This window comes from Ursus arctos, chromosome X (assembly GCF_023065955.2).
Source record: "Ursus arctos isolate Adak ecotype North America chromosome X, UrsArc2.0, whole genome shotgun sequence".
Classification (NCBI taxonomy): Eukaryota; Metazoa; Chordata; class Mammalia; order Carnivora; family Ursidae; genus Ursus; species Ursus arctos.
In genome coordinates this window covers 62869030-62882170 of record NC_079873.1, presented here as the reverse complement: position 1 = coordinate 62882170, position 13141 = coordinate 62869030, and the positions used below count along the sequence as shown (strand labels likewise).

At 33.0% G+C, this 13141-nt stretch overlaps 1 protein-coding gene across 1 annotated transcript in view; it reads right to left on the bottom strand.

The window, feature by feature from the left end:
- Positions 1 to 13141, bottom strand: part of LOC113242152 (putative P2Y purinoceptor 10) — a 51187-nt gene that overhangs the window by 19476 nt on the left and 18570 nt on the right. The window lies entirely within an intron of this gene.

Below are 13141 nucleotides of genomic sequence, written 5' to 3'. Positions count from 1 at the left end.
ACCCAGGATTCAGGATCAACCACACAGATATAGGACCCAAGCCCGTCTTAACAGACTCAAGATCCAGGCCTACTGCACTTAACCTATACTCTGCCCACCCCCCCCCCCAGATGCAGACACCAGACTCATTCCCATGTACCCAAACACCAAGCCTAACTATCTGCTGACCCAGACACCAGACTTGCAAGTTCAAAGACACAAGTAGCAAGGCCACCCATGGACACAACCAAGCAACCCAATTGTAATCTCTAGACAGGCTGACTGTTGAAGAGTTTTATCTGCCAAAACCAGTCTATAAAGACTGGAAGAGGTACTTAAATTCTCAAATGCACAGACACCAACACAAAGCCACAAGGATCATGACTAATCAAGGAAACATAACAAAAGGAAACTAACAAAACATCAATGACAGACCCTAAAGAAACAGAGATCTATAAACTGTCTAAATAGAATTATGAATAACCTTAGAGAAACACAGTGAACCATAAAAGGACGTAAATAGAAAACTGAATGAAATCTTCAAAATAATGCATGAGCAAAAGGATAATTTCAACGAAGAAATAGAAACCATTAAAAAACAAACAGAAATTCAAGAGATGAATACATAGAACTGAAGAATTTAATAGGGAACTTCAACAACAAACTTAAGCAATTAAAATAATTAGTGAGGGGCGCCTGGGTGGCACAGCGGTTAAGCGTCTGCCTTCAGCTCAGGGCGTGATCCCAGCGTTCTGGGATCGAGTCCCACATCAGGCTCCTCCGTTATGAGCCTGCTTCTTCCTCTCCCACTCCCCCTGCTTGTGTTCCCTCTCTCACTGGCTGTCTCTATCTCTGTCAAATAAATAAATAAAATATTAAAAAAAATAAAATAATTAGTGAACTAGAAGATGCAGCATTTGAAATCATCCTGAGACAGAAGCAAAAAGAAAAAGGAATAAAAAGAATAAAGAAAAACTTTGTAAATTGTGGGGAATCATTACAAGAAACAATCTATGCATAATTGGAGTCAAACAAGAAGAGAGAGAGAAAAAGAGAGAAAAGAGCAGAAAGATTATTTAAACGAATAATGGCTGAGAATTTCACATATCTAGGGTAAGATTTGGACATTCAAGTTCAGGAAGCAAATAGGTCAGCCAAAATTTCAATCCCAAAAGATCTTCTCCAAGACACATTAAAATAAAACAGTATAAAATCAAAGAGAAAAATTTAAAAGCAGCAAGAAAAATTCTCACCTGTAAGGGAACCCCTTTAAGACAGAAACCATACTGGGAGATAAAACTGACAACCAAGAATACTTTGCCCAGCAAATTTATCTTTCAAGACTTTCCCAAACACAAGCTAAGGAAGTTCAACACCACTAGACCTGCCTTACAAGAAAAGCTGAAAGGAGTTCTTCAAGCTAAAGTGAAAGGATGATAACTACTAACATGAAAACATTTAAAAATATAAAACACACTGGTAAAGGTAAGTATATAGTCAAATTCAGAATACTCTAATACTGTAATATAGTGGTATATTAATCACTTATCTCTACTATAAGATTTAAAAACAAAAGTATTAAAAATAAGTATAACTACAATAACATGTTAATGGATGCACAATACAAAAAGAGGTAAATTAGTCATAAAAAATATGGTGGAGGACTAAAAGAGTTTTTTGTATGCAGTCAAAATTTAGTTATTGTCAGCTTAAAATAGACTATTACGTCTATAAGATATTTCATGTAGGCTTCATAATAATTAAAGCAAAAATGTACATTAGATACAAAAAAGAGAAAGAGAAAGGAATCAAAACATATTATAATTGAAAATCATCAATTGACAAAGAAGGGCAACAAAAGTGGAAGAAAAGAACAAAAGAACCACAAAAAAAGCAGAGGAAAAATAAGATGATGCCATTCATGCCTTTATCAATAATTACCTTAAATATAAATGGATTAAAATCTCCAGGGGTGCTTGGGTGGCTCACTTGGTTAAGTGCCTGCCTTCGGTTCAGGTCATGATCCCAAGGTTCTGGGATCAAGCCCCATGTCTGGTTCTCTGTTCAGTGGGGAGCCTGCTTCTCCTTCCCTCTGCCTGCCACTCCCCCTGCTTGTGTGCGCGCACTCTCTCTCTCTCTCACTCTCTCTGTCAAATAAATAAACAAAATCTTTAAAAAATGGATTAAAACTCCAATCAAAAGGCATTTACTGGCTAAATAGATTAAAAACAAGACCTAACTATATGCTAGCTAAAAGAAACTGACTTCGTAAGGATTGCATTGAATCTGTTAATTGCTTTGGGTAGCATAGACGTTTAAACTACATTTACACTACTCAGTATTTATCCAAAGGATACAAGCATAGTGATTTGAAGGGGTTCATTCACCACAATGTTTATAGTAGCAATGTCCACAATAGCCAAAATATGGAAAGAGCCCAGATGTCCATTAACAGATGAATGGATAAAGAAGATATGGTACTCGGGTGCCTGGGTGGCACAGCCATTAAGCGTCTACCTTCGGCTCAGAGCATGATCCCAGCATTCTGGGATCGAGTCCCACATCAGGCTCCTCTGCTAGGAGCCTGCTTCTTCCTCTCCCACTCCCCCTGCTTGTGTTCTCTCTCTCACTGGCTGTCTCTGTAAAATAAATAAATAAAATCTTTAAAAAAAAGATATGGTACATATATATACAATGGAATATTACTCAGCCATCCAAAAGAATGAAATCTTGCTATTTGCAATGATGTGGATGGAACTAGAGGGTATTGTGCTAAGCAAAATAAGTCAGCCAGAGAAAGACAAATACCATATGATTTCACTCATATGTGAAATTTAATAAATAAAGCAGATGAACATTAATGGAAGGGAAGGAAAAATAAAATAAGATAAAAACAGGGAGAGAAGCAAACCATGAGAGATTCTTAAGTATAAGAAACAAACTGAGAGTTGCAGGAGGGGAGGTAGGTTGGGAGATGGGGTACCTGGGTGTTAGGCATTAAGGAGAGCACTTGATGTAATGAGCACTGGATGTTATATGCAACTGATGAATCATTAAACTCTACTTCTGAAACTAATAATACACTATATGTGAATTAATTGATCTTAAAGAAAAAAATAAATTAAAAAATAAAATAAATAAATCTTAAAAAAACAATTCACTTCAGCTCTGAGGACACACGTAGGTTATAAGGACACACATAAGAAAAAGATACTGCTTGCAAATGGAAAATAAAAGAGATATATTATATATGACAACATAGACTTTAAGTCAAAAACTGTAACAAGAGACAGAAATGGTCTTTATGTAATGATATAGGCATCAGTTCATCAAGAGACTATAACAATTGTAAATATATAAGCATACAACATCAGAGCACCTAAATATATTAAGCCAATACTAACAGATCTGAAGAAAGAAATGGAAAGCAATCAAATAATAGAATGCTTCAATACTCCACTTTCAAAAATAAATGATCATCCAGGAAGAAAACCAATGAAGAAATGCTGATCTTGAAGTCTGCCTTAGATGAAATGGACCAAACAGACATATAGAGTACATTGCACCTAACAGTAATGAAATACACATCCTTGTTAGGCATACATGGAATATTCTCCAGGCTAGATCATATATTAGGTTACAAAACGAGCCTTAGAAAATGTGAGAAGATTGAATTTGTACCAAGTATCTCTTATGACCACATGTTATGAAACTAGAAATCAGTAACAGGATAAAAATGGGAAAATTCATAAATGTGTGGGAATTAACACAGTCCTAAGCAACCAATTCAAAAAATGAATAAAAAAGAAAGCTATTGAAACAACTAAAAATGGAAACAACATACCAAAACATATGGAATACAGCAAGTGCATTTCTAGGAAGAAAGTTTATAGCAATAAACTCCTACATTGAGAAAAGAAATCATGAATAAACTGACATTACACCTCAAGAAACTAGAAAAAGAAGAAACTAAATCCAAAGTTAGCAGAAGGAAGTAACAAAGATGAGAGCAAAATAAATGAAATAGAGGTAAAAAAATGCAATATAAATAGAAGAAACTAAAGAGAGGGCTTTTTGTAAAGAAATAAAATTAATGACACTTCAGTTAGAATAAATAAGGAAAAAGAGAGAAGATGCAAATAAATATAATCAGAAATAAAAGAGAAGACATTACAAGTGACACCACCGAAATACAAATATTCATAAAAGGCTACAATGAATGACTCTACACCAACAAATTGGACAACCTAGAAGAAGTGAATAAATTCCTAAATACATAAACCTGCCAAGACAGAATCATGAAGAAATAGAAAATCAAAACAGAACAGTAGCAAGTAAGAAGATAGAATCTTTAATCAATAACCTGCCAACAGAGAAAAGCCCAGGACCAGATGGTTTTACTTTGTGAAATCCTACAAAGGTGAATCTTACAAAGCATGTAAAGGAGAATTAATGACAATCCTTCTAAAACTCTTCCAAAAAATTGAAAAAGAAGGAACACTCCCAAACTCATTTTGTGAGTCCAGAATTATCTAGTATCAAAGCCAGATGAGGATACTAAAAGAAAAGAATATACCTGATGAATATAGATCCAAAAATTCTCAACCATATACTAGCAAGCTGACTTCAACAGCACATTAAAAAGATCATATGCCATGATGAAGAGGAATTTAACCCTGGAATGCAGATATGATTCAACATACACAAAGCAATAAATGTGATATATCACATTAGTAAAATTTAAAAAAATATGATCATCTCAATCAATATAAAAATTATCTGATAAAATTCAACATCTGTTCACAATGTCAATAAATTCTTACGGTGGGAATGTACCTCAAATTCTTCAACATAAGGAATGTACTTCACCATATGTGACAAGCCCACAGCTAACACACTAAATGGCAAAAGACCAAAGCTTTTCCTCTAAGATCAGCAACAAGACAAGGGTGACCACTCTCATTACTTCTAATCATCCTAGTACTGGGAGTCTTAGCCAGAGCAATCAAAAAATTAAATAAATAAATAAATAAATAAATAAATAAATAAATAAATATGGCATCCAATTTAAAAGGAAAAAGAGAATTGTTTCTATTGCAGATGACATGATCTTATGTACAGAAAATCCTAAAGTTTCCAAAAAACTGTTAGAACTCATCAACAAATTCAGTAAATTTGCAGGGTGCAAATAAACATACAGAATTAGTTTCATTTCTGGACATTAAAAACAAATCAGAAATTGAAATAAAGTAAACCATCTCATTTACAATAGCATTAATATGTTAAATAGGAATAAATTTAATTTTAGAGGTGAAAAATCTATATACTGAAAGTACAAGGCTTTGATGAAAGAAATTGAAAAAGACACAAACAAATAGAAATATATCCCATGTCAATGGATCATAAGAATTAATATTATTAAATGTATTAAAATATACATTATCAAAATCATTTATTTATTCATTGCAATGTCTATCAAAATTCCAATGTCAATCTTTACAAAAATAGAAAAAATGATCCAAAATTTCATATGGAACCACAAAAAATTCTCAAAGCCAAAATAATCCCTAGAAAGAAGAACAAAGCAGGAAGAATCACACTTCCTGATTTCAAACAATATTAATCAAGAGAGTAGCATAAAAACTGACACATACACAAATGGACAAAATCAAGAGCCAAAAAATAGACCTATGTATTTACAGTCAACTAATACTCAAGAACTGGGCCAAGAAAACATGTTTAAGAAAAAATAGTCTCTTCAATAAATGGTGAAGGAAAAATTGGATATTTACAAGCAAAATAGTGAAACTTGACCTCATTTTATATCACTCACAAAAAAAAAAGTGACTTGAAGCAGATAAACAGTTAACTGTAAGACCTGAAACCACAAAACTAGAGGAAATGTAGGAAATAAACTTCTTGACATTAGTCCTGGCAATGATTTTATGGATACAACAGTAAATTCATAAGCAACAGAAGAAAAAAGGAACAAATGGGACTACATCAAACAAAAACATCTGCACAAGCCACTGTGGAAAACAATATGAAGTTTCCTCAAAAATTAAAAAGAAAAATAGAACTACTCTGTGATCCAGTATTTGCACTACTATTTACCCAAAGAATACAAAAACACTAATTCAAAAAGTTACATGAACCCCTATGTTATCGCAGCATTATTTACAATAGCCAAATTATGGAAGCAGCCCAAGCATCCATTGATAGATAAATGGATAAAGAAGCTGTGATATGTGTGTATATATATCTCACAGAACATGAGAAAATATTTGCAAAGCATACATAGGATAAGGGGTTAATATCCAAAATACATAAGGAACTCACAACTCAATACCAAAAAAGTGAACAATCCAACTAAAACACTGGCAGAAGAATTCAGTAAACATTTTCTCAAAGAAGATGTATAAATGGACAAAAGGTATATGAAAAGATGTTCATCAGTAATCATCAGGAAAATGCAAGTGACAACCACAGTGAAATATTACTTCACAGGTGTTTGAATGGCCTTTATGAAAAGCCAAGTGGTAACAAGTATTGGTGAGAATATGGAGAAAAGGAAACCTTATGCACTGTTGGTGGGCATGTACACTGGTACAGCCACTGTGGAAAGCAATATGGAAGTTCCTCAAAAAATAAAAAAAAAATAAAAACAAAACTACCATAAAATAAGTCAGACTGAGAAAGATAAATACCATATGATCGCATATATATATATATATATATATATATATATATATAATCTATAAACATACACACACACAAATTCATAGATATGGGGAAGAGATTAGTGGTTGTTCAGGGGAAGGTGGTGGGCAAAATGTGTGAAGGAAGTCAAAAGGTACAAACAACTAGTTATAAATAAGCCATAGTGATGTAATGCACAGCATGGTGACTATAGTTAACAATACTGCGTTGCATACTTGAAGGTTACTGAGAGAATAAATCTTAAAAGTTCTCATTAAAAGAAAAAATTTGTAGCTATATATGGTGATGGATATTAACTAGACTTATTGTGGTGCTCATTTCACAATATTACAAATATCAAATCATTATACACTTGAAACTAATAGAATATTTTACTGGCATAAAAACTGACACATAGACCAATGGACAAAATTTGTTTATTAGCCAGCTAGCTAGCTACCTGCTAACTATCTATCTAGCTACCTATCATCTATTTATCATCTATATCTATCTAATAGCATGTTGCTCGTCCTACTATCTGTGACAAATGGATGGTCCTTTGGGGCATTATGCTAAATGAAAGGTCCTATAGGGAAAGACAAATAATGTATGCTCTCACTTATTGGTGGAATGTATAAAACCAAAGTGATAGAGAGTAGAATGGTGGTTGCCAGGGGCTAGGGGCTGGGCAAAATGGGAATATGTTGGTCAAAGGATACAAACTTATAGCTATAAGATGAATAAGTTGTGGGAATCTATGTACAACAAGTGTTTACAATGAACAGTACTGCATTATATATTTATATATATATATATAATATATATATATATATTTCAAATTTCTTAAGAGAGTAAACCTTAAATATTATCATTGTATACACTCGAAATACACACAATTATTTAAAGGAATGGAGGAGTTAACTAACTTTATTATGATAATCACCTATATTCACCACATCATATGCCTTAAATAATTTACATATGTGTCAGTAATATATTAGTACATCTAGAAAAAATTTATAAAAATTTATACTTAGATTTTACATTTCTATTTAAAAGAAAAAAAAGCTGACAGATGAATCCCTTCCAGAGGATAATTGTTTAAATTCATCTACTCTGAATGGTGGTTGAAATTTTATAATATATAAGGGAAAAATATTTGATTGGTGCTTCATCTTTAAAAAGAATATTAAAGCCATACCCTTATTTTTTTTTATTTGAGTAAAGTTGATGCACGATGTTGCATTAGTTTCAGGAGTACAACATAGTGATTCAATTTCTCTATATGTTACACTATGATCACAAGTGTAGCTACCATTTGTCACCATACAACACTATTACAATATAATTAGCAATATCCCCTATGTTGTGCATTTTACATCCATGACTTACTTATTTCATAACTGGAAGCCTACATCTCCCATTCTGCATCACCTATTTTGCCCATCTCCCTACTTCTTCCCCTTTGGCAATCATCAATTTGTTCTCTGTATTTATAGGTCTATTCTCCTTTGTTTCTTTGTCTATTCATTTGTTTTGTTTTTTAGATACCACATATGAGTGAAATCATATAACATTTATCTGTCTCATCTGACTTATTTTATGTAGGTAAAATCTCTCCTGTTTTAAATAGTGAAACCTCACCCTTTTTATGGCTACATAATATTCCATTGTAAGTGTGTGTGTGTGTGTGTGTGCGTGTGCGTGTGCATATCACTTCTTTATTTATTCATCTATTGAAGAATACTTAGGTTGCCTCTATATCGTGGCAATTGTAAATAAAGCTGCAATGAACACAGAGGTCCATACATCTTTTTAAATTAGTGTTTTCATTTTCTTTGGGGAATATCCAGTAGTGGAATTATTGGATCATATGGTAGTTCTGTCTTTAATTTTTTGAGGAACTTCTATACTCTTTTCCACAGTGGCTATATCAATTTAAATTCCCACCAGCGGGGCAGGAGAGTTCTTTTTTTCTCCACTCCATATCATCACCAACACTTGTTATTTCTTTTTGAGTTTAGCCATTCTGACAAGTGTTGGTTATCTCATTGTGGTTTTGATTTGCATTTTCCTGATGATGAGTGATGTTGAACATCTTTTCATGTGTCTGTTGGCCATTTGTAAGTCTTTGGAGAAATGTCTGTTCATGTCTTGTTCCCGGTTTTTAATTGGATTATTTGGGTTTTTTTGGTTTTGAGTTGCATAAGTTCTTTTTATATTTTGGATATTGACCCCTTATCACATATATCACTTGCAAATATTTTCTCCCATTCAATAGATTTCCTTTTTGTTTTGTTCATGGTTTCTTTCACTGTGCAAAAGCTTTTTATTTTTATATAGTCCCTATAGTTGAATTTTGCTTTTGTTTTCATTGCCTGTGGAGACATATCTAGAAAAATGTTGCTGTGGCCAATGTCAGAGAAATTACTGACTGTGTTCTTCTCTAAAATTTTTATGGCTTCAAGTCTCACATTTAGGTCTTTAACCCATTTTGAGGTGTTCTTTTTTTTATGGTGTAAGAAAGTGGTCCAGTTTCACTCTTTTGCATGTTGCTGTCCAGTTTTCCCAACACAATTTGTTGAAGAGACTGTCTTTTCCTAATTGTATATTTTTGCTTCCTTTGTCATAGATTAACTGATTATATAAGTTTGGCTTTATTTCTTGGCTCTCTATTCTATTCTGTTGGACTATATGTCTGTTTTTGTGCCAGCACAATTCTGATTTGATTATTACAGCTTTGTAATATATCTTGAAATCTGGAATTGTGATACCTTTAGTTTTGTTCTTTCTCAAGATTGCTTTGGCTATTTGGGTTATTTTGCAGTTCCATACTGACTTTAGGATTATTTTTTGTAGTTCTGTGATAAAGCTCTACATTTAAACATTCAAAATAAATAATAAAAATATGTTTTTTAAATTAATGATTATATACATGAATGTAAATACATACTCCTAAATAACAAATGGGTCACAGAGAAAATCACAAAAGAAACTAAAAAAATATTTTAAAATGAATGAAAATGAAATCACAACATATGAGAACTTTTTGAACAAAAATGAAATGGTCCTTAGAGGGTAATTTATAGATATAAGCACATATATTTAAGAAAAGGAAAGATCTCATATCAAGTACTGAAACTCCCACCTTAGGAAACCAAAAATAAAAGGAAAACTAAACCCCAAGCAAGCAGAAGGAAATTAATGAAAGATCATAAATTAATAACACAGAGAATAGAAAAGAATAGAAAACATCAATGAAACCAAAACTGATTCCTTGAAAAGATCAGAAAGCTGAAAAAAAAGTTAGAGAGAGAAAGAAAGAAATACAGCTCAAATTACTAAAATCAGGATTGAAAGGAAGGATACTCTGACTGACTTAGTAGAAATATGTTTACAAAGACATATTCTGAACAAATGTTTGCCAACAAATTAATGACATAGATGAAGTGAATACATTTATTAAATAACACAAACTACTGAAATGGAATTTTTAAAAAATTGAAAAACTGAACAGACCTACAATTAAAGAGATTCAATTAGTTATCATAAAACTTCCCACAAAGAAAAATTCCAGACCCCAATGACTTTACAAGTAAATTATACTATACTTTTAAAAGAAGAATTAACACCAATCATTCAGAAACTCTTCCAAAATATGAGAGAACATTTCCCAGTATCAAAGCCATTCAAATAATCACAAAAAATGACAGACCAATATTCCTACAAATAGAGATGTCAAATCCCTCACTAAAACACTTTCTAACTGAATTCAGCAATATAAAAAAGAACCATATAACATGACCAAAGTTGGTTTAACATCTGAAAATCAATCAATGTAAAGCATTATATTAACAGAAGAAAACCAAAACTTCATTACCATCTCATTAAAGGTGAAAAAAAAGTATTTAATAAAATCTAACACCCTCTCATGATGAAAAATACTCAACACGTCAGGAATAAAATGGCACCTCCTCAACCAGGTAAAGGGCTTCTCTGAAAAATCCACAGCTGATATTACACTTAACGATTAAAACTAAATGCTTTCTACGTAACTAAGGAACAAGAAAATATCCACTCTCACTACTCCTTTTAAATATTTTACTGGAGGTTATAGCCAGTAGAATTGGGTAAGAAAAGAAAGGAAGCACAATTATTTATTTGCAGATGACATGATCTTATACATAGAAAATCCTAAGTAATCCTCTAAAAAATCTTTTTCAAGTAATTCAGCAAGGCTGCAAGATATAGGTCAATACACAAAAAAATCTATTGTATTTCAATACACTAACAATGAACAGTCTAAATATGAAGTTATGAAAACAATATCATTTACAATAGCATCGAGCAGAATAAAATACTTAGAATAGAATTAACCAAAGATTTGCAAAACTTGTAAAGGAAAATTACTAAACATTGTTGAAATAAATTAAAGAAGACCAAAATAAATGCAATGACATACCATGCTTGTGAATTGTAAGACCATAGTGTTAACATGGCAATACTCTCAATCTGTAGATTAATACAATGCCTATCCAAACCTTAGCTGGCTTATTTTCAGAACTTTACAATCTAGATCTAAGTTTACATGGAAATGCAAAGAACTCAGAGTACCAAAACAGGCTTAGAGTAGAAAAAAAAAAGGAGGACTCACACTTCCTGATTTCAAACCTTACTACAAATCTACAGTGATCAAGCCAATGTGACACTAACATAATGATAGTATAGACCAGTGGAATATTATTTAAAATCCAGAAATACACCCTTATGTTTAGGGTTAGCTAATTTTCAACAAAAGTACCAAGAAAGTGCAAAGAGAAAGGAATAGTCTTTACAACCAATAGTGCTAGGAAAATTAGATATTTACATGGAAAAGAATGAAGTTGGTAGCTATAAAGATTTTGTGTGTCAATTTGGCTAGGCTACAGGGCCCAGTTATTCAGTCAAACATTAATGTAAGTTTTTCTGTAAACATATTTTGTAGAAGTGATTAAAATCCATAATCTGTTGACTTTAAGTAAGGGGGTTGTTTTAAAAAATCTGGAAGGTCTTGATTCAATCAATGGAAAGGCCTTCAGAATATAGTGGAGTCTTCTTTAAAGAAGAAATTCTTCTTATGGACAGCAGCTTCAGTCTGTGTTCAAGCCCACCCTTTCTGATACTTGATCTATGGATTTCAGATTTCCCTAGCCAATTCCACAAACACATAAATAATCCCTTGCAATATAGCAATATAGGGAGCAGGTTACAACACTTAATTGCCAAACACAGATGGGTATGTTTAACATAATGGAAGTAGAGCTAATTCAGGAATAAGAATAGTTTGGCTCACAGAAACATATGGTATTGGGTATGGTGTCTCCAGAAAAGAAATAGACGGTCAGTCTACTCAATTCTTACTTGATCTACATTGGCCTAGAACTAAAAAAATTCTAGGCCTAGTAAACAGAAGCCCAACTTAAACCACAAAACCAGAGTATGAGGGCCCTACAATGAACTCCTAGACTTGAATCTATTTATAAACCCAGAATTCTTTAAATTAAGAAGAGAGCAGTTCCCCTTGAGGAACGACTTTTCTAAACTGCCAAAAGTGCGTACTGTTAGTGTTCTTCCCAGTCTGTCCCAAAGGAATATATGGCCATTTTTAAAAGTCTGTGAATTGGAGAAAGGAAATAATCAGACGTTTTAGAAACTTTTATACACTGGCTCTGAAATGATGCTAATTTGAGGATATTCAAAATGTCACTGTGGTCTAACAGTCAGAATAAGGAATTGTTGAAGTCAGGTGATTGATGGAATTTTAACTTAGGTCTGTCTCACAGTAGGATCAGTAGGTCCCTGAACCCATCCTGTAGTTATTTTCCCAGTTCTGGAGTGTATAATTGGAATAAATATACTCAGCAACTGGCAGAATCTCCACATTGGTTCCTCGACTTGGGGAGTAGGAAAAGCCAAGTGGAAGCCACTAGAGCTGCCTCTACCTACAAAAATGGTAAACCAAAAAGAATATCACATTCTTGGAGGGATTGAAGAGATTAGTGCCACCCACATGGATTTGAAAGATGTAGGAGGAATGATTCCCACCACATCCCCATTTAACTCATCTGGTCTGTGAGGACAAGAGAGGTATCTTGGTGAATGATAGTGGTAGCCCTGTTTGCTTGAGCTTCTCTTGGTCTAGCAAATGCTTTTTTCTTGATACCTTCTAGTAAAGACCATTGGAATCAGTTTGCTTTCAGCTGTCAAGGTCAACAATACACCTTCACTGCCCTATCTCAGGGACATATCAACTCCAACTTTGACATAATTTAGTCCACAAGGACATTTTTTTTGTTTCTTATTTAAATTCAATTTAGTTAATGTATAGAGCATTATTAGTTTCAAGGATAGAATTTAGTGATTCACCAGTTGCATATAACACCCAGTGCTCATTACATCAAGTGCCCTCCTTCTGTTTAAATTT